We start from the raw sequence: 25,149 nt of genomic DNA, 5'->3' as shown, positions 1-25,149 counted from the left end.
AAGTTGACCGGTGATTCACGAACGTTAAAACTTGTAAAAACTATATGATGACATATATATGGATATATATATATAGTTAACATGATACTATGATAATTAAACATATCATTAAGTATATTAACAATGAACTACATATGTAAAAACAAGACTACTAACTTAATGATTTTTAAACGAGACATATATGTAACGATTATCGTTGTAAAGACATTTAATGTATATATATCATATTAAGAGATATTCATACATGATAATATCATGATAATATAATAATTTAAAATCTCATTTGATATTATAAACATTGGGTTAACAACATTTAACAAGATCGTTAACCTAAAGGTTTCAAAACAACACTTACATGTAACGACTAACGATGACTTAACGACTCAGTTAAAATGTATATACATGTAGTGTTTTAATATGTATTTATACACTTTTGAAAGACTTCAATACACTTATCAAAATACTTCTACTTAACAAAAATGCTTACAATTACATCCTCGTTCAGTTTCATCAACAATTCTACTCGTATGCACCCGTATTCGTACTCGTACAATACACAGCTTTTAGATGTATGTACTATTGGTATATACACTCCAATGATCAGCTCTTAGTAGCCCATGTGAGTCACCTAACACATGTGGGAACCATCATTTGGCAACTAGCATGAAATATCTCATAAAATTACAAAAATATGAGTAATCATTCATGACTTATTTACATGAAAACAAAATTACATATCCTTTATATCTAATCCATACACCAACGACCAAAAACACCTACAAACACTTTCATTCTTCAATTTTCTTCATCTAATTGATCTCTCTCAAGTTCTATCTTCAATTTCTAAGTGTTCTTCATATATTCTACAAGTTCTAGTTACATAAAATCAAGAATACTTTCAAGTTTGCTAGCTCACTTCCAATCTTGTAAGGTGATCATCCAACCTCAAGAAATATTTGTTTCTTACAATAGGTTATCATTCTAATACAAGGTAATAATCATATTCAAACTTTGGTTCAATTTCTATAACTATAACAATCTTATTTCAAGTGATGATCTTACTTGAACTTGTTTTCGTGTCATGATTCTGCTTCAAGAACTTCGAGCCATCCAAGGATCCGTTGAATCTAGATCCATTTTTCTATTTTCCAGTAGGTTTATCCAATGAACTTAAGGTAGTAGTGATGTTCATAACATCATTCGATTCATACATATAAAGCTATCTTATTCGAAGGTTTAAACTTGTAATCACTAGAACATAGTTTAGTTAATTCTAAACTTGTTCGCAAACAAAAGTTAATCCTTCTAACTTGACTTTTAAAATCAACTAAACACATGTTCTATATCTATATGATATGCTGACTTAATGATTTAAAACCTGGAAACACGAAAAACACCGTAAAACCGGATTTACACCGTCGTAGTAACACCGCGGGCTGTTTTGGGTTAGTTAATTAAAAACTATGATAAACTTTGATTTAAAAGTTGTTATTCTGAGAAAATGATTTTTATTATGAACATGAAACTATATCCAAAAATTATGGTTAAACTCAAAGTGGAAGTATGTTTTCTAAAATGGTCATCTAGACGTCGTTCTTTCGACTGAAATGACTACCTTTACAAAAACGCCTTGTAACTTATTTTTCCGACTATAAACCTATACTTTTTCTGTTTAGATTCATAAAATAGAGTTCAATATGAAATCATAGCAATTTGATTCACTCAAAACGGATTTAAAATGAAGAAGTTATGGGTAAAACAAGATTGGATAATTTTTCTCATTTTAGCTACGTGAAAATTGGTAACAAATCTATTCCAACTATAACCTAATCAACTTGTATTGTATATTATGTAATCTTGAGATACCATAGACACGTATACAATGTTTCGACCTATCATGTCGACACATCTATATATATTTCGGAACAACCATAGACACTCTATATGTGAATGTTGGAGTTAGCTATACAGGGTTGAGGTTGATTCCAAAATATATATAGTTTGAGTTGTGATCAATACTGAGATACGTATACACTGGGTCGTGGATTGATTCAAGATAATATTTATCGATTTATTTCTGTACATCTAACTGTGGACAACTAGTTGTAGGTTACTAACAAGGACAGCTGACTTAATAAACTTAAAACATCAAAATATATTAAAAGTGTTGTAAATATATTTTGAACATACTTTGATATATGTATATATTGTTATAGGTTTGTGAATCAACCAGTGGCCAAGTCTTACTTCCCGACGAAGTAAAAATCTGTGAAAGTGAGTTATAGTCCCACTTTTAAAATATAATATTTTTGGGATGAGAATACATGCAGGTTTTATAAATGATTTACAAAATAGACACAAGTACGTGAAACTACATTCTATGGTTGAATTATCGAAATCGAATATGCCCCTTTTTATTAAGTCTGGTAATCTAAGAATTAGGGAACAGACACCCCAATTGACGCGAATCCTAAAGATAGATCTATTGGGCCTAACAAACCCCATCCAAAGTACCGGATGCTTTAGTACTTCAAAATTTATATCATATCCGAAGGGTGTCCCGGAATGATGGGGATATTCTTATATATGCATCTTGTTAATGTCGGTTACCAGGTGTTCACCATATGAATGATTTTTATCTCTATGTATGGGATGTGTATTGAAATATGAAATCTTGTGGTCTATTATTATGATTTGATATACATAGGTTAAACCTATAACTCACCAACATTTTTGTTGACGTTTTAAGCATGTTTATTCTCAGGTGATTATTAAGAGCTTCCGCTGTCGCATACTTAAATAAGGACGAGATTTGGAGTCCATGCTTGTATGATATTGTGTAAAAACTGCATTCAAGAAACTTATTTTGTTGTAACATATTTGTATTGTAAACCATTATGTAATGGTCGTGTGTAAACAGGATATTTTAGATTATCATTATTTGATAATCTACGTAAAGCTTTTTAAAACCTTTATCTATGAAATAAAGGTTATGGTTTGTTTTAAAAATGAATGCAGTCTTTGAAAAACGTCTCATATAGAGGTCAAAACCTCGCAACGAAATCAATTAATATGGAACGTTTTTAATCAATAAGAACGGGACATTTCATAAGGCTCGCCGAAAACCGACACCCGGGGCTCAAGATGCAACCCGATGAACTTTTGATTTAAAACTTATGATTAATTATTAAACTTATGATATAAATAATGAATTTCATTATCATTTAATTACTTAATGATATAAAAAGTAATTATTAAAATTTTAAGACTTATGATATATATTTATTATATCATTTAATTATTACTTATGATTTAATTAACATTTTAATTAAACTTATGATTAATAATACTTTTATTATTAATGGAAAATACTTATGATAAGTATTAAACTTATATTATGAGATTATTATAATAAGACTTATAATAAGGATTAATTAATTATTTAATTATTATAAGGCTTAGTTATTATTTATTTATAATTTAATTATTAAATACTTATGATTTAATGATTATAATTAGAAACTTATGATATGATTAATAATTCATTATTAATTAAAAATACTTATGATGTGATTTAAAATTAATTATTAATTAATAATACTTTTATTATGACTAATATTTAATTAATTAATTAAATACTTATGTTATATTTATTATATCATTTAAACTTATATTAACTTTAATAATTCATTTTAATTTAATTAAACTTATGTTATGACATAATTAGACATATTTAACTTTAATAAATGTTATAACTTACATTATTATTACAACTTACACTTTTAAAATTAACGTTGACTATGTTTGACCAAGGTTGACTTTTGAGTTTACTTTCGGTTGACTTTGACTTTTAGTTGACTTTTGTTGACTTTCTAATTAAGGAAACTTTCCCAACCTATTAACTTTCCAAAAATAGAAACTTTCCAAAAATAGAAACTTTCCAAAAATGAAAACCTGCTAAAAATAGAAACTTTCTAAAAATAGAAAGTGTGTGTCCGTATGTTGTTCCGATCAAACCGATGCATGTTGAGTATTGTTCTATGACTACTTGCAACATGTACAATAGCTTTCATACTAAGACTTGACTTAAGTTAGTTATTTATATCGACCTGCTTTATTTATAGGTCGGCGTTGTGATCATTGCTGATCACTGTACTTCATTTGCTGTTCGCTTAATTGTGTTGGTTACTTCGTTACTATTAAGGTGAGTTATAGTCCCGTTTTACATAATTTTCAAAGTATAATTTTTGGGATGTGATTACATGCATTTTATTTCACGTTTAGACACAAGTGACAATTAAATTTAAATTATTCATTGTGAGTTGGACAAAAATATTCCCTAGTTTGGTAACTGTAATCATTGGTTTCTACCGGTGAACGTGAATCCTACGGATAGATCTATTGGGTTTGACAACCCCATTTCGAGCTAGTCGCGCTAGAAATTTATAATCGGAATGTTTAGTACTTCGTATTTTGTTGTAGATACACTGTCCAGTGTATATTATTATTGTGTTTGGCAAGGGTAAATAAAGGGTTAAGTGGTTACCAGGTGGCTCATTGATAATGGAATAATGTTTAATATTTTCTAACATTTTTAAATCTTGTGGTCTAAAGTTTATTCAATTATTTAAACCTATAATTCACTCAACCTTTGTGTTGACAGTTTACTCGCATGTTTTCACATGTACTTGAGTTTATGTGATGCTTCCGCTGTGTTTAGAAGAGTCTGCATGCATTTGGGCAGATGTTAATGAAACAATTTATGAAACTTAATCTTGCATTCTGTTTTTGGATAATTTAAACTTGTGGGTTGTTGACAATGTTTTATGTCAACTTTGGTTAATTAATATGTTGGGTTACATTTAAACTACATATTTTGGTATGCTTTCCTTTTTGGGAAACTTTTGAAATAAAAGAATGCAATGTCGGTTGTTAAATTCATTTAAGTCCGATCAAGCTGTGGGACCAAGTGACGGAGCCGTTAAGTGTTTTGACGGGGCCATCACAGTTGGTATCAGAGCTCTGGTTGTAGGGAACTAGGCGGTCTTAATGTGGTCAACCCGTTGTTCTTAGGGTGCATTAGAGTCTAGTCTACAGCCCGACCCTTTTGCTATAGCATTATTATGCATTTCATTTCGTATGAGATATATCGTAAGCATTTATTCCTATTTGGTATATGGTTTGTGGTTTTACTGTCTGCAGATGTCGACTTCGAGCAACAACTCCGTTCGTGCTCCTGCTCCTTCGGCTGCTGAAAGACGCCGTGCTGATTAACCTTTGATCGATGATCCCGTTCACTACTACTTTTCCACCCTCACTCACATGAACAGAGCTTACACCGACAAGACGCGTATTAATGCGCTTAGTGATTGTATGCGCACTTTGTCGCATAACGAGGTGATGGACCAGATTCGAGCTAGTATGGATTCGTTTGTTAGCTTCAAGAATAATGTTGGGTTCGAGAATCGTAAGCGTAACCGTGAAGTTGATGCTAAGTTCGAGGCTCTAGAGAGCACAGTCCGTGGTTTGAAGGCAGAGTTGGAAGAAGTGAAAGGAAAGTTGCGGAAGTATGAGCCTCCTGCCGAGACTCATGTCGGCCCAGCTTATCACACCCGCTCTAAGCAGATGTGATATGATGATTCATGATTGATTACTTATTTCATAAGACTTAATGTCCTTTCATACATACATTTTTGGGTTATGTACGGCGTTTTGCCGAGAATTTTATTAAGGTTTTGTTATGGGATGTTTTTCATTATGTATGGATGGTTATTTTTATGACATCTATTATCATTATCACATTTTATTTCTGATGTTGTGACTCTTGGCATGTTATATTATGCGTAATGTAGATCATGTATGTTAGGTGCTATGTATGTTGTATGATGTTATCATAAAATATGTATGCATGTGGTGGTTATTTCTATAACAATCATAACTGTCATGTTATTACTCATAGTGTTTACTGACTATTATTATAATGGTTAATCTTTTCGTGTTCGATCTATTTCTTTATCACACTGGTATTATTCTTAGTACTAACAGTTGTGTTATTCTGTTTTGAAGATCATGCCTCCTAGAGAGTCCAACGAAGCACGTATGCAACGACTTATCACCGAAGGGATAACTGCTATGGCAGCAAATGCTAATGCTAATGCAAATAATAACAATCAGGTGGGATGCTCCCACAAAACATTCATGGCAAGTCGTCCACAGGAATTCAGTGGTACGGAAGGACCCATAGGACTTACCCGCTGGTTCGAGAAAATTGAGTCTATTTTCAGGGTTAGTCGAGTTCGAGAGGAGGACAAGGTCAGTTTTGCTAGCTGCACTCTTAAGGATAGTGCATTGACCTGGTGGAATAACTTGGTTAACAGTTTGGGAAATGATGTGGCTTATGGTTTAACTTGGAATAATTTCAAAGAAATAATGATCACCCGCTATCGTCCCCGGGGTGAGCTTAAGAAGCTAGAGGTTGAACTTAAGAACTTGAAAATGAAGGGCACCGAATTAGATGCCTACGAGCAAAGGTTCTTCGAGTTGACTTTGTTGTGCCCTAATATTTATGCTGATGAGAATCTTAAGATTGAAGCTTACATCGATGGATTATCTGAGAAAATTGAGCATGGGGTTGAGTCTAGTGAGCCCCAAACAATTGAGGCCGCGATGTCTATGGCTCATAAGTTGAATGATAAGATCTTGAGAAGAAGCAAGGCTGCTGTAACCGAACCCAGTGAAGAGACTGTTAAGAAAGCTGATAATGGGAAGAGAAAGTGGGATAATAACCGCAATCAAAGCCAAGGTCAGTAGAAAAAGTAGGATACTTCTGGTTCGAATAACCGCAGTCAGCGTGTGTGTCCTCGATGTTACAAAGCTCATGATGGTTACTGTACCGTGACTTGCAAGAGGTGTTCCAAACAGGGACACATTGCTAAAGATTGTACGGTGCTTCTGCTGGGTTCTGCTACTCCTGCTGCAGGTGGTAATAATGGTAATAATGCTGGTAATAAAGGTGGGAATGGTAATGGTAATGGAAAGTCGAATAATGGTGGTAATCAGAGAGTTTGTTACGAGTGTGGGAAGCCGGGGCATTTCTGTGATGTCTGTCCCAACAAGAAGACTGCAGAGACTGCTTTTAGTAGAGCATTCAACATTAACACCAGGGATGCTGAGAAAGATCCTAAACTTGTTACGGGTACGTTCTCGGTCAACGATTTATCAGTTTATGTACTATTTGATTCAGGGGCTGATTTGAGTTTTGTGTCGAGTAAATTAAGTCCAAAAATCAAAATACCGTTAACTCCTTTAGACAATACTTATGTTATTGAAATAGCTAATGGTAAAGTGCTTACTGCTAAGACTGTGCATCGTAAATGTAACATTAGTTTGGCTGGTAGAGATTTTGAGGTAGATTTGGTACCGATTGAACTTGGTAGTTTTGACATTGTTATTGGGATGGATTGGTTATCTGCAAATCGTGCTGAGATTGTGTGTTATGATAAAGCTATTCGTATTACTAATGTGGTTGGAGAACAGCTGATGGTTTTGGAGATAAGAAATGCAGACAGTTAAATCTTATTAGCTGTTTGAAAGTTCTTAAACATCTTCGCAAGGGCTGTCATGCTATTCTAGCCCATGTTGTTGATTCTGATAGAGATATGAAGAGCGTTGATGATATTCATATTGTTAGAGATTTTCCTGAGGTATTTCTCGAAGATATATATAAGGCTCGCCGAAAACCGACACCCGGGGCTCAAGATGCAACCCGGTGAACTTTTGATTTAAAACTTATGATTAATTATTAAACTTATGATATAAATAATGAATTTCATTATCATTTAATTACTTATGATATAAAAAGTAATTATTAAAATTTTAAGACTTATGATATATATTTATTATATCATTTAATTATTACTTATGATTTAATTAACATTTTAATTAAACTTATGATTAATAATACTTTTATTAATAATGGAAAATACTTATGATAAGTATTAAACTTATATTATGAGATTAATATATTATAATAAGACTTATAATAAGGATTAATTAATTATTTAATTATTATAAGGCTTAGTTATTATTTATTTATAATTTAATTATTAAATACTTATGATTTAATGATTATAATTAGAAACTTATGATATGATTAATAATTCATTATTAATTAAAAATACTTATGATGTGATTTAAAATTAATTATTAATTAATAATACTTTTATTATGACTAATATTTAATTAATTAATTAAATACTTATGTTATATTAATTATATCATTTAAACTTATATTAACTTTAATAATTCATTTTAATTTAATTAAACTTATGTTATGACATAATTAGACATATTTAGCTTTAATAAACGTTATAACTTACATTATTATTATAACTTACACTTTTAAAATTAATGTTGACTATGTTTGACCAAGGTTGACTTTTTGAGTTGACTTTCGGTTGACTTTGACTTTCAGTTATTTTTGTTGACTTTCTAATTAAGGAAACTTTCCTAACCTATTAACTTTCCAAAAAATAGAAACTTTCCAAAAATAGAAACTTTCCAAAAATAGAAACTTTCCAAAAATGGAAATCTGCTAAAAATAGAAACTTTCTAAAAATAGAAAGTGTGTGTCCGTACGCTGTTCCGATCAAACCGATCCATGCTGAGTATTTTTCTATGACTACTTGCAACATGTACAATTGCTATCATACTAAGACTTGACCTAAGTTAGTTATTTATATCGACCTGCTTTATTTATAGGTCGGCGTTGTGATCATTCCTGATCACTGTACTTCATTTGCTGTTCGCTTAATTGTGTTGGTTACTTCGTTACTATTAAGGTGAGTTATAGTCCCGTTTTTACATACTTTTCAAAGTATATTTTTGGGATGTGATTACATGCATTTTATTTCACGTTTAGACACAAGTGACAATTAAATTTAAATTATTCATTGTGAGTTGGACAAAAATATTCCCTAGTCTGGTAACTGTAATCATTGGTTTCTACTGGTGAACGCGAATCCTACGGATAGATCTATCGGGTTTGACAACCCCATTTCGAGCTAGTCGCGCTAGCAATTTATAATCGAAATGTTTAGTACTTCGTATTTTGTTGTAGATACACTGTCCAGTGTATATTATTATTGTGTTTGGCAAGGGTAAATAAAGGGTTAAGTGGTTACCAGGTGGCTTATTGATAATGGAATAATGTTTAATGTTTTCTAACATTTTTAAATCTTGTGGTCTAAAGTTTATTCAATTATTTAAACCTATAATTCACTCAACCTTTGTGTTGACAGTTTACTCGCATGTTTTCACAGGTACTTGAGTTTATGTGATGCTTTCGCTGTGTTTAGAAGAGTCTGCATGCATTTGGGCAGATGTTAATGAAACAATTTATGAAACTTAAGCTTGCATTCTGTTTTTGGATAATTTAAACTTGTGGGTTGTTGACAATGTTTTATGTCAACTTTGGTTAATTAATATGTTGGATTACTTTAAAACTACATATTTTGGTATGCTTTCCTTTTTGAAAAACTTTTGAAATAAAAGAATGCAATGTCGTTTGTTAAATTCATTTAAGTCCGATCAAGCTGTGGGACCAAGTGACGGAGCCGTTAAGTGTTTTGACGGGGCCATCACAGGGAGTGTCAAATTTGAGTGTTAAATATTGTGGTGGTGATGTGGTAAAATATTATTGGTAGTTGGGTATAAAATATAATAATTAATAATATATAAATATAAGTGACGAAATCTGATTGGTCCATCAAAATTTGACACAACTTTATCCTTCCGTCAGATTTGTAACTGACGCCCCATTCCGTCAAATTTTGACGCCGCGTTAGGGGCGTCAGGGGCGTCAAATAGATGACACATGGGATTCCACATAATTTGATGGATAAAATTGACGCCTGGTTATTATCAGCCTAAGTGGTGTGCGAACTAGTGGTACCATTGATGATCAATGGGTTATTTCTAGGTCTAACCATTAAAGATTAATGATTGGTGGTTGAACCAAAATCAATGTGTAAGTGATTGTTTCAAAGTGACAGAGCTAGATTCAGCTGTTGTGTTTAACTAGATCGTAGGGTCTTATTTTCAAGTTGACTTGTTGAAGTTTGTATCGGTCGGTTGTACTTATTTTTATCTTCAAGTCTTTCTAAATTTAATTGTTGTTTTTTCACATAAGAACAAAAAAACACGCCCTAAAAGTGTTTATTGTTTCATGATAATTAGACTTAAATACTAGATATTAAATATCAGATATTAGATAGATAGATATGACACAATAAAAGATATAAGCTATAAGAAACATATGAAAACAAAGGAAAAATCAATACATCGTAGTTCAGGGAAGCTTCTGTGTCCTTATTGCATGCTTATTTATATTTAATCAATCCAAAACACAAAGATGTTCATAAATTTAAAACATGGAAAATAATAAATAATCATGCTTGTATAAAATCAGGTTGATCCTTGGCATCTTTATCTTGTATCCATTGCATAAATCTGCTAAGATTTTTGTGTGAGCTTCCACCTTTTGTCACACTACTTGTAACCTTTTCTTTAATATCCAAGGCCTTATCTCTAAATGATTTTTCGCCTAGTAGCTGCTCTACCTTGTTTTTAATTTCACCTCGAGTGATGATACCAGCTTCATCTTTATTAAATCCAAGCCCAGTCTTCCATATGTCACAAATGTAAGTCTCATTGTGATATTGATCAGCGAAATATGGCCAACAGAGAAACGGGAGTCCGTTGGTTACACCCTCCAAAGTAGAGTTCCAGCCACAATGACTCACAAAACAAGTTACAGAAGGATGAGCTAACACCTTCTGTTGTGGTGCCCAGTTCACGATTTTACCACGAGAGCCCACTCGGTCCATATAACCATCAGGGTAATCAGGTTTAGTCTCCTCGGTCATACCAGGTCGCACCACCCACAAAAAGGGTCTGTTGCTAAGTTCAAGACCAAGTGCCAGTTCTTGAAACTGAGTTTGGTCAAAAATAGTGAAACTCCCAAATGCGATATAAATGACTGAACATGTTGGTTATTGATCAAGCCATGTTAAGCAAGTGAGGTCCTCTTGCCAGAAGTGGCCTGATTGGTCACAAAGTCGGTTGCTTGCCAGCAAGGGGCCGATCGGCAACAGCTGTGGGTACAATATGAAAGCTGCAGGCTCGAGCTCTATTGTGGAGTTGCAAATAATCCATTCTGTCATAGTAGAAGCTTCTCTGCCTTCTTTTGACAGATGGAACACCGCTTCCACAGTATCCACGTCCTTAAAGCACATCCATCCAAGGTTCTCGGGTTTTATAGGTGGCATGGCTTCTGATAGCTGAATTATCTTATCGCTTAGGTGATGTCCTACAACATAGCATTCAGGAAAGATAAATGAATATCTTTATATTTTTATTTGTTGAAACTAGATTGATACAATTTACACGGAGAGGACCAATAATATTACTCATATGTATATATGTTGCCTAATCAGTTTATCCTTATCATGTGACCGTTTTCGACCATTAATTTTCCTGGCCAACCATATGCGTGCTAATGGGGTTTATCATGAGAATAATAATATTACAATAATGTAGAAATCTTTAAATAAGATTGTAATTGAGTTCATATGCATTTTAGTAGAAGTTTGATAACTTTCAATCTCTGGACCCGTTCCCTTGTTGCTAAACTTGTAACTTGATTATTTTGAAATGAACTTGAACAAATCATACTACCATTCACAAGCAAATATAAAAAAAATCACCTTTAAATGAAATACTCGTGTATATAATTATACATAAGTACATAACTCACCTTTGTGGTTTATTATTCCATCATCAATCAGTTTCGGAATGCTTAATACAGAGGCCAATGTAGCAACCGAGGCAGGCCAGAAAGCTGCTGTTCTGATTCCCATCTTGTTTCCAACTTTTATTGCCCATCCCATGCAATCATCAGCAATAACACATGTGATTTTATCATTTCCATCTTCATTGTTATTCGTCTCTATAAGTTTCTCCAGCTTGCTTGGCATGGTTTTTAGTATTGACCATGTCAACTTACAAAGGTCTGCCCTATCCTCCCATGGTTCCAGCCCATCAGGAACACAGACCAAATGCATTAGCTCTCCAAAACCATTTTCTAACCAACTACTAGTAGTCAGCTTGTGGGTGACCTCCGTGTTTATGAACGTAACTTTGACTCCTTGTTTGACTAAGCATTGAGCAAGCTCCAACATAGGAATTACATGGCCTTGTGCAGGATATGGTATGACTACCACATGAGGTTTTGCCATGATTCCTTAATGAATGCTTTTTGTGAGTTTTAATACTTTATATAATTGATATTGGGTTACTTTTATAGACATACTAAATATTAAATAAATGGTCTTCGTTGCCGTTCTAATAAATAAATAAAGTAATACTTCTTACTTTTTTTTGTCCTATATGCTATGGCCTTGCTGTTGGATTTTTTTTTTTTCAATATATATATATATATATATATATATATATATATATATATATATATATATATATATATATATATTGGCAGGATCAATGGGGAAGTAACCAATCGGAGGAAGCGGGGGGAAACAAAAAAAAAAAAAATAAAAAAAATTCGTTTTTTTGAAAAAAAACTTTATTCACGAACATTATAGATTGGATGAAAATAAGAACATTTAGAAAAGACAATTCGTGATGAATGTTATTATTTTGGCGGGAAAACGATCGACAAAAATAACATTCAAGATAATATTGTTCGTGAAGAATGTTAACGGTTTTTTTTTCTTCATGTTTTGTGAAGTAAAATTTAGCCCGATTTAGAGTTTAGAGTTTAGGGTTTAGGGTTTGGTGTTTTGGGTTTATTCCATAAACCCAAAATACCAAACCCTAAACCCTATATACGTGTGTGTGTGCGTGGAGGTGTGTATGCATGTTCATGCATGCGTGTGTATGTATACATGTGTATGAATATAACTAAACTTAATAATCTATTAATATGGTGATTAAATATAAAAAGAGATTAACGAGGTTATGAATAATAATATGGATAATATAAAGATGATAGGTATGAATATTAACTATGATAACTAAGAACATGAATAAACTAGATGGATTAAAAGTTGGTGAACGACATGAACTTTAAAGATAATTCTTGAAACATAATATTGAATGGTAATTTGGATATGAATGAAAGTATTATGATTTTGACATTATGATAAGGATGGTGTATTGTAACTTGAAAATATTTGATTTGTAAAACCCTAATGTGGATGTGATATTGTGTATATATGAAACATATAGATATATATGGAAGGTTATGTTTATGCGTATATGTAGATGTACATGTATACATGAGTGCACACATGTATAGATGTAGATACATATATACGTACTACATAATTAGAAGTATATGTGGATGTGTGTAAATATATATATATATATATATATATATATATATATATATATATATATATATATATATATATATATATATATATATATATATGGAAAGAAATAAGAAATTATGATGTGACTTAAATAATATTAAAGAATAATATAATATATGATATATATCGAAAACGGAAATAAACAAGTGATGTATTCCTATACTCACTAGAACATACGTGGATTTATAATCACAAACAGATAACCTATGACTTTCACGAGACCTCACCGCTACTTACGGTCATGGATGGTGTCTAGTTTGCCAGTTTGGGATATGGTTGTGGATCTCGAATGTCACGACTTAAAGTCGGATTAAGAGTCCTGGCTCCCGGTTACATCTGGTTGTCCATTGACTTACTTGATAGCAACGAGGATCGTTTGAGTTATGCAACATCTAAACTGTGGGGATGATTAATATTGTAAACTCTAGAAAGGACATCGGTAATATATATGAACATATATACCCAACACATTACTATAATGATAATGATGATGATGACCATGATGATCCAACTAACTTAAACCTAATGATGATAGGTTGACAACTTTGGACTACCGCTGCTATTTACTATCATACTATTTACTGCGCTCATAAGGTGAGTCATAGCCCTAACTTTTTAACTGTTTTATAAACTGTTTTCGGGGTGAGAATACATGTCTTTTTCTGTTTTACAAGTAGACACAAGTACTAAACTTAAATTCTATGCTGAGTTATAACCGAAAATCTTTTAGCTTTGGTAACTAGTAACTACCAGTTTAAGAACTTGTGGGCGCAAATAGGTGTATATGGATCCATAGGGCTTGACATCCCCATCCGGGCTAGTCGCACTAGCACAAAATGGGCGTATACTATTTGAGGTGGTACATTTTGTTTAGGTGTACATAACAACAGGGGTACTAAACAAACGTTAAGGCTTAGTTACTGGGTGCTCAAACTTATAGAATATTTTTTTATATATATTTTTAAAGATGCCGGCAAAGCTTGCAAATGAAATCTTGTGGTCTATACTCTACACTTTATACTACTTAAACCTATGATTCACTCAACCTTTGTGTTGACGATTTTATATGTTTATTCTTAGGTAATTAGGAAATGTTTCCGCTCTAGCTAGTAAGGCAGTAGAGGTCATGCATTTGGAATGAAGATTTGTTTAAACTTTGATAGTGGCATTATGTCTTTTCATTTTAAATACATTTGGTTTTGATTAGTACTTTGTTGGTTTTCTTTAAGTTATGTAAACACTTTGGTTTTTAAATGAAATGCCACTATTGCTTTTAAAATGTTGCATATAGCTTGCATCGATCAGACTTTGACCTCTGGTAATACAACAAGTCATGGCCACATTTTGACGGGGTATTACAGTTGGTATCAGAGCTCTGGTTATAAGGAATTAGGATGCATTAGTGTGTCTGCCTATAGGATACGTTAATAAGCCTAATCTATAACTAGACGATTATAAGTTGCCTTACTTACTTGTTACTCTAGATTTACTCATTTTCTTTTGGATAACATATCGAAAGCTAACCCCATCATTCTCTTCGACTCAGAGGACGAAAGTCCTAGCCAATCACCGAGCTTTTATGACCTTCTTCGAATGGAGAAATCACCCCGACTATTTGACAATATGCATACATATCTAAGGATGCTAACTCTGTATTTATTGTTTGAAGAACAATTTCTGGAAGACGAACATACAGTCCTGATGAACTCCGAGCACTTATCAATGAAGGTGTCTCCGCTGTATTGGCTAATATGCCTGGAGGCTCGAACACGAGACAAAACTGCACTTACAAGGAGTTTATAGCTTGTAAGCCACTACCATTCAAAGGCACTGAAGGACCGGCGGGTTTAACCCATTGGATTGAGAAGATGGAGTCAGTGTTTAGTATTAGTAACTGTGCTCAAGCTAACTGGGTAAAGTTTGCTACTTCCATACTGGAAGGTAAAGCTTTGACCTGATGGAATTCTATTGCTCGACCTATGGGTCTCGAGGCTGCTCATGCCATCGCTTGGGAAGACATCAAAACTTGTATGACTGCTGAGTATTGTCCCGATAATTAAGTTAAGAAGATGGAGGCAGAGTTATGGGATCTAAAGGTTATTGGGGCTGATCTTGCTACTTATACCAACCGCTATTTGGAAGTGATTCTGCTGTGTCCGGGAATGGTCCCAACTGAAAGGAAGAAGATCGAACGTTATGTTAAGGGTCTTTCTGAAAATATTCAAGCTAGCGTTCATGCTTTCAAACCCCAAACTTTGCAAGAGACCATTAATATGGCAAATGATCTCATGGATCAATTTACTCAATGAAATGCTGCTGAAGTGAAATCTAGAGATAATAAGAGGAAGTGGACTGGAAATTCTAACTCACAGTCATCCAAAAAGTAGGAAGTTTCTGGAAAGGGGTATCAAGGAAAGGCTCCTTACTGTTCAAGGTGTGAGAGACACCATGAGGGAAGATGCACTGTGACTTGTGGAAAATGCAAGAAAATAGGGCACTTGACCAAGAACTGCTGGTCAAAGACTACTGGTACTGCAAATCCTCTTGCTACTGATACTGGTGCCGTGAAGACGTGTTATGAGTGCGGTCAGAAGGGGCATTTTAGAAATGAATGTCCAAACAAGAAAGGACCAGAGAAAGGAAGAGGAAGAGCATTCAATATCAATGCTCATGAGGCTCGTGAGGACCCCGACTTGGTTACTGTGACAACCCGGAAATTTCTAACCAAATTTAAACCTTATCTTTATATTATTCCGAGACGATAAGCAAAGTTTGTTAAGTTAAATCTCAAGAATTTTAAACTGTGTTCATACATTCATTATAACCTCAACCAAATTTCGACGATTCACGAACCGTTATATATAAATAGATATGTATATATATATTATAACTTGAGAATATTAATAAAGTATTAAACGTATAATACTTTACATGAACGTATTTGTTTCAATATGTTTATCGATGGAATTAGAAGATAATATCAAATGATTGATTTATCAGATACATTGTGATATGATTACGGGTCTATGTTATGAGGTCCACTGTGATTTAAGAAATCTATTCTTTTTGACAACATTCAAAAAATGGTAGAGTGATTTATAAGTAAGAACGTGGAGTGTAAATAACTTAGATGTTGGATATCGACAAGTGAAGTAACTCGACATTTTTTAAGATGATCTCATACGTTTATTTAACCTTTGGACTTTATCCCATGCTTCACCAACAGACTGTAATTTAAAAACTTGAAACCTATTATGAATATATATGATTCTACTTTTCTAAAACGTTTTATGATATAACGATTTCCATTATTTTAACCTTTAAACAAAATGATTCTTAAATATATTTAGTTTTGGAAAAAAAAATTATCATATTTATTTGATTTAGTTTCAAACGTACAAAAACGTTTTCAGTTTAAAAAGAACTTTATTATTAAAACGTATATAACTTTTATAAATATCTAGAACCACTTTTGACAACTCATTACTTAACCAGTATGATAAAGATAACGATATTTATATTTTATTTTATTAAATATATATAACGATTTAAATTAATATTATATATATTTATACGCATATTATACGTACATAGTTTTATACTTTTAGTATACTTAAACTTTACCTTTACTTTATTTTTACTTTACTTTAACTTTAATAATTCACTTTAATAATTCATACTTTAATAATTCACTTTAATAATTCATACTTTAATAATTCACTTTAATAATTCATACTTAATAATTCACTTTAATAATTTATACTTTAATAATTCACTTTAATAATTCAAAAATCTATTATAAATAGAATTCAATAGGTTTCATTATTTCATAGAAACTTGAAAATATTTTTCTCTAAACTCTCTCAATCGATTTACATATATATAATTTCTCCGTATTATTTCAAGATATTATTAGTATAGATAAAATATTACGACGGAGTGTTGTCCGAGTAATTTTGAAATTGTTTTTCGAGCGGGATAGAGCTAAGGAAATTATGGGTTATAGCTATGGAGGTTATGGGTATGGTTCGGGAGTATTGCTCGTGAGTCAAACTAGTGCTTATCATCTTCGTTGCGTCTACGTACTTTTCCTGCAATATTGAATCTCAATATTGATACGTGAGCACTCATAACTTAACTTTTATATATTAATAGTGTATCCCTAACTAGTGCTCGAGTATATAGGATTATGCATGCTTATACGTTCGTTATTGTCGTTAGATAGGTTATGTCGAATCTTGAATTAAATATATATGCTATTAATATAAGGTATATGATATGCATGTCGTTGGAAAGCTAGCGAAAAAGTGAGAACTTTTCATTTAAATATCGAATGGTTTCGATGAACGGTTTAGAAGTTATAGTCAATTGAATTTTTGTATTATTATTAAAAATGATTATTATTATTATCGTCATTATTATCGTCGTTATAATCTAATTATTATTATTATTATTATTATTATTATTATTATTATTATTATTATTATTATTATTATTATTATTATTATTATTATTATTATTATTATTATTATTATTATTATTATTATCATTGTCGTTATTAATAAAAGATATTATTGTTATTTTTATTATTATTACTATCGTTATTATCGTTAAGGTTATAATTAGTATTATTAGTATTATTATTATTATTATCATTCAAATAGTTATTAGTATTATCATTAATATTATTATTATTAGTATTATTATAATTAAAATTAATATTAGTAACATCTAATTATTATGATTACTATTATTATTATTAATATGAGCGCGATATAAAAGACGACTAAAAGCTATTAAATGAAGCGATTAGGAAATAATGAGTATGAGTATCATGATGAAATTAAGATATTGTAAGATATTGATTTAAAGGAAAAATATCGTTTTCATTATTTTACTATTATTATTATTAAAAGTATTATTAATATTAAAACTATCATTTTTACTAAAATTATTATTTTTAATAAAAATATCATTGTTAATATGAAACATCATTATTATTATCATTTTAGTACTATTATTAATAAAAATTATCATTTTATCATTTTTAGAAAATATAATTATTGTTATTTTTATTAGTAGAATAATAATAATTATTACAAAATAATATGACTTTTACTTATTATTATTATCAATATTATTTTATCAAATAAATATGTGATACAAAGATATTTTACTACGTATAATATAATTACTTTAATAATACATGTCATATTATTTTTATGATATTAAATGAACTTTATAAATTTTATTACTTAAGATATATAAAAGTATATTTTTATTATATAAATTTTAATATAAAATTTTATTTATTAATAAAAGAACTATATTATTTACTTTAACAAAATCTGTTAAAAATATTTAAATATATAAAACGACTATATTTAAACTATATAATAATCATGCATAAATTTTGAAAATCATTTTGAGTTAAATTGACTTTTGTTGACTTTTGCATATTAGTCTTGAAAGGACCCGTTCATATACATTATAAACGATTCACAATAGTTGGTTACATCGCGAGGTATTGACCTCTATATGATACATTTTACAAACATTGCATTCATTTTCAAAAGACAACCTTTCATTACATCGAAAGTTGACAGGTATGCATACCGTTTCATAATATCCAAATTATAAATGACCTAATCTGTCATTTACTTAATAATAATCTTTATTGAACTCAATGACTTGAATGCAATGTCTTTTGAAATATGCCATGAATGACTCCAAGTAATATCTCTAAAATGAGCAAATGCACAGCGGAAGATTTCTTTAATACCTGAGAATAAACATACTTTCAAGTGTCAACCAAAAGGTTGGTGAGTTCATTAGTTTATCGTATCAATCATTTCCATAATTTTAATAGACCACAAGATTTCATTTATTCAATAATCATACACTCGTAAGTGTTTAAAATTCATTCATATGGATTGAACACCTGGTAACCGACATTAACAAAATGCATCTAGAATATCCCCATATATAATCATCGAAGGACTAAAGCAGTTCAAATTCTCTGACTGGGGCGTGTCACAGCCCATAGATCTATCTTTAGGATTCGCGTCAATTGGTGGCAATTATAATAAACACCAATTCTTAGGTTACCAATTTCAACAAGGGCTATATCCGGTATAACAATTCAACCATAGAATGTAGTTTCAATTACTTGTGTCTATTTTGTCAATCATTTATAAAAGCGCATGTATTCTCAGTCCCAAAAATATATATTGCAAAAGCATTTAAAAAGGGAGCAAATGAAACTCACAATACTGTATTTCGTAGTGATAATACATATGACGTCATTGAACAAGTGCAAGGTTGACCTCGAATTCACGAACCTATATTAATTATATATATTTATATGTTGGTCAATATTTGTCTAACAATTTAGGTCAAGTCGTAGTGTATCACAATCCTAATGCTCGAGACTGATATGCAAAAGTCAACAAAAGTCAACTTGACCCAAAATGACTTCCAAAATCTTTACATGATTATTATATAACTTAAATACAGTCGTTTTAAATATATTTAACAGATTTTATTAGAGTAAATAATATAAATCGTTTATTAATAAATAAAAATTTATATTAGAATTTATATATAAAAACATACTTTTATATATCTTAAATAATAAAATTTATAATGTTCACTTAATATCATAAAAATATAGTGGTATGTATTATTAATGTAATTATATTACATGTGCTAAAATACCTTTGTATTACACATTCATTTTATAAAATGATATTGATAATAATAATAATAAGTAAAAGCTGTATTATTTTGTAATAATAATAAAAATTATTATTATTCTACTAATAATAATAACAATATTTATATTTATTAATGATGATATTAATTATGATAAAATGATAATTCTAATCATGATAATTTTAACAATAACGATACTTTTAATATTAACAATAATAATAATATTTTATAAAAATCATAGTTCTAATCAAAATGATAATTTTTAATATTAATAATACTAAAATGATAATAATAATGATATTTTATAATAACATTGATATTTCTATTAAAATGATAATTTTAGTAAAAATAACAGTTTAATATTAATAATACTTTTAATAATAATAATGATAAAAATAATGAAAATGATATTTTTTTTAAATCAGTATCTTACAATATTTTAATTTCATCATTTATTATAATGTATTAATGATCAAAATTTATGTTAGTATATAGTAAAAATATATTTTTATATAGTAAGTATTATAATTTGTATAATGTTCACATAATATCTTTTTAATGATAAAAATGTAGTGATATGTATCATAAATATATATTTGTATCAAGTATTTATTTGATTAAATAATATAATATTGATAATAATAATAATGAACCAAAAGTTGTATTATTTTATAATAATAATAATATTAATAATAATAATAACAATATTGATATTTACTAATGATAATAATAGTTTTGATAACAAATAATAATCTTTTGTAGTAATACTAATGTCATAATAATATTACTAATAATGATAAAAATAATGAAAACAATATTTTTTTTTTATCTAAATCATAATCTTAACAATAATTTTACTGAATCATGATACTTATACTCATTATTTCCTAATCGACTTGTTTAATAGCTTTTAGTCCTCTTTTATATCGTATTCATAATAATGATAATAATAGTAATCATAATAATTAGATGATACTAATATTAGTTTTAATGATAATGATACTAATAAGTATTATAATAATATCAATGATAATACTAATAATTATAATAATAATAATAATAATGATAATATTAATAATTATCTTAATGGTAATAACGATAGTAATAACAATAACAATCATAATACTTATATTAATAACGATAATGATATTAATAATAATAATAATAATAATAATAATAATAATAATAATAATAATAATAATTAAATAATAATAATAATAACGACGATAATAACGACGATAGTAATAATAATAATAATAATAATAATTGTTTTAACAATAAATATTCTAATATTAATAATAATTCAGTTGACTATATCTTTTAATTCGTTCATCGAAATCACACGAGTTCTAAAGGAAAAGTTCTTAATTTTTCGCTAGCTTTCCAACGACGTGCATATCCTATACCTTATCTCAGTAGCATATGTATCTAATTCAGGATTCAACATAACCTAACTAACGACAATATCAAACGTACAAGCATGCATAATCCTATATACTCGAGCACTAGTTAGGGATACACTAATAATATATAAAAGTTAAGTTATGAGTACTCACGTATCAATATTGAGATTCAATATTGCAGGAAAGTACGTAGACACAACGGAGATGATAAACACTAGTTTGACCTCACGAGTATACCCCCCGAACAATACCCATAACCTCCATAGCTATAACCCATGTTTTTCTTAGCTCTATCCCGCTTAAAAAATCCATTTTGAAATAATACGCTCATGACCTCGTCGTAGTATTTTATGCATACTGATAATATCTTGAAATAATACTGAGTAAATATATATATATATATATGTAAGTCGATTGAGAGAGCTTAGAGAAATATATTTCAAGTCTCTATGAAATAATGAAACCTATTGAATTCTATTTATAATAGATTTTTGAATTATTAAAGTGAATTATTAAAGTGAATTATTAAAGTATGAATTATTAAAGTGAATTATTAAAGTATGAATTATTAAAGTGAATTATTAAAGTATAAATTATTAAAGTGAATTATTAAAGTATGAATTATTAAAGTAAATTATTAAAGTTAAAGTAAAGTAAAAGTAAAGTAAAGGTAAAGTTAAAGTATAGTAAAAGTATAAAACTATATACGTATAATACGCGTATAAATATATATAATATTAATTTAAATCGTTATTTATATTTAATAAAATAAAATATAAATATCGTGATCTTTATCATACTGGTTAAGTAATGAGTTGTCAAAAGTGGTTCTAGATATTTATAAAAGTTATATACATTTTAATAATAAAGTTCTTTTTAAGCTGAAAACGTTTTTGCACGTTTGAAACTAAATCAAATAAATATGATAATTTTGTTTTCCAAAACTAAATATATTTAAGAATCATTTTGTTAAAAGGTTAAAATAATAGAAATCGTTATATCATAAAACGTTTTAGAAAACTAGAATCATATATATTCATAATAGGTTTCAAGTTTTTAAATTACAGTCTGTTGGTGAAGCATGGGATAAAGTCCAAAGGTTAAATAAACGTATGAAATCATCTTAATGAAAAATGTCTAGTTACTTAACTTATCGATATCCAACATCTAAGTTATTTACACTCCACGTTCTTACTTATAATTCACTTTACCATTTTTCGAATGTTGTCAAAAAGAATAGATTTCTTAAATCACAGTGGACCTCATAACATAGACCCGTAATCATATCACAATGTATCTGATAAATCAATCATTTGATATTATCTTCTAATTCCATCGATAAACATATTGAAACAAATACGTTCGTGTAAAGTATTATACGTTTAATACTTTATTAATATTCTCAAGTTATTATATATATATATACATATATATACATATCTATTTATATATAACAGTTCATGAATCGTCAGAATTTGGTCGAGGTTATAATGAATGTATGAACACAGTTTAAAATTCTTGAGATTTAACTTAACAAACTTTGCTTATCATGTCGGAATAATATAAAGATAAAGTTTAAATTTGGTTGGAAATTTTCGGGTTGTCACAGTACCTACCCGTTAAAGAAATTTCATCTCGAAATTTGAATGGAATGGTCATGGCTGACAATAAGTATGTTTTCATGACGTATACGAGTTGGAAATTAGAGTTTTATTATCATTTAGTAATATAGATAAAGCAATTTGATTTTTGTGAAGAGTACGAGTGAAGTTATCACAAAAGAATGAAATGAGTAAATGCACGTTCTTTTTAACCAATGACATAGTCACGGTTGATTTTCGGAATTCAAGGAATTTAGAGAAAATCTTCATAATAAGATTTGGTTCTTCGGTAATTAAGGAAGTTAAGATCCGCTTTGATTAAATGCGATAATCTGTTTTGATTGCTCTGTCGGATATGTTACTATATATCCACCCCCTTCGTTTCCTTATTTCCACAACTCACACCTTTTATTCATTCTCCCTCAATTCATACTTTATAGCATTCACTAATATGCTCCATCCAGTTCTGATTCTTGATATACTCCTAACTTTCATATCTGTCATTCTTCTCTTTCATCTGCCACCGGAAGAATCTATTTACTTTTACTATACTCTTGGTTTTATAGTGTTTTTAGTTCTCCCGTGTCTTTATATTGCTATATGCATCGATATATATGGTTTATAATTTCTGGGTCGTCGTTGGGCTTTATATCCTCCTTTAAATTTCGAAGTCCCTGCTTCTGTCATCTATAATCATTGTCATCTACAGTTAATGCTCCCTTCTATTTGCTGCGATTTATACTCCTATTTCTATTTTGGAGCTTCATTCTTTCGTTTCCTCTTCTTGCGATTAAGCACCGTATGTAATGGTCCAGAATTCGTAAATATGAATTTCGGAATGAACATAGTTAATGTTCTAAGAAGGAAATTGTAATGGCACGATCTTGATTTGTCAAATTACCAGAATATCCCAGAAAAGGCCGAATCATCAAGAAAAATATTTTCTTGATATGTTTAGAGGTTAAACAGAATACAAGAGTCATGTAACATGGCATTTGATGACGTTATGATCTGTGAATCATCACGTTCCATTTAGAAACTCAGCATGACTTACTGTAATATAATCACGTTGATCAAGTGTCATTATATTATACTAATTCATGCTTCAGTTCCCAACACTACTTCAAAAATATTCTTATTTTAAACTTGAAGGTTTTAAAATTTAGAAACTAAAATAGTTTCTTTTATGATGTAATACAGATAGCGAAAAGAGGTAAATGATTCCAGATAAGAATAATTATGGAAATATCTTCAGAAATATGTAGGATATTTATAATGAAAGATACAATGATATCTTAGAATTTCTAATATCAGAGGATGATGAAGAATATTGTCCGCAAGGGTTTAGAGTCAGGAGCAAGGTATTCGTTAATGACTTCAGCAGATACTGAATCATTTGGATTCTTTGAAGGCAGGTATAGTCTTTGTGATTTGTCCACAGCCTCCTTCATACTTTGCTCAATTCGTTTTCCAGTTTCAAACCTTCTCTTTTTCTGAGCTTTGTCAACACACTATTCTTTATCATCAAATTTTTACTGTTGAGATAGTTTACAGTTTTTGCTGCTTCATCAGCATTTTTTTTTAAAATTTCGAGAACTAGTTCGCAGTTTAGGGTGTTTTTCAGAAACTTCACATTCGAAGTATGTGAGTCTAGGAGCTAGACGTTATATGTACATATATAATTGTTGGCGTAGACATACTGCGAGATTTCAAAATATTGATTGCTGAATCCCAGTAATTGGTATAACAATTCTTGTTACAAGATGCAAATGAGTAAATGATGGGGTTTCGATAAATATAAAGATTTTTCAGAAAGTCAAAGATCAGTGAAGTTGTTGGTAAGTTTATTTCTTAATGTGGTGGAACATAAACGGTTCCCCGGTAATGATGGCGAAATGGCAACGTATATATCGAGGTTATAATAAGACTGTTTCAACTGAAAAGTCGAGGTTGACTTGCTGGAACTGTGACAAAACTGAC

General features: G+C 30.0%; 1 pseudogene; it reads right to left on the bottom strand.

Annotated features, from left to right (window-relative positions):
* Window positions 1-10,448: 10,448 nt before the first annotated feature.
* On the bottom strand, window positions 10,449-12,296 carry LOC139859137 (UDP-glycosyltransferase 83A1-like; annotated as a pseudogene).
* Between the last annotated feature and the right edge of the window lie 12,853 nt (window positions 12,297-25,149).

Source organism: Rutidosis leptorrhynchoides, chromosome 7, assembly GCF_046630445.1.
Source record: "Rutidosis leptorrhynchoides isolate AG116_Rl617_1_P2 chromosome 7, CSIRO_AGI_Rlap_v1, whole genome shotgun sequence".
Taxonomy (NCBI): Eukaryota; Viridiplantae; Streptophyta; class Magnoliopsida; order Asterales; family Asteraceae; genus Rutidosis; species Rutidosis leptorrhynchoides.
This window is presented reverse-complemented; position numbering and strand designations above follow the sequence as displayed.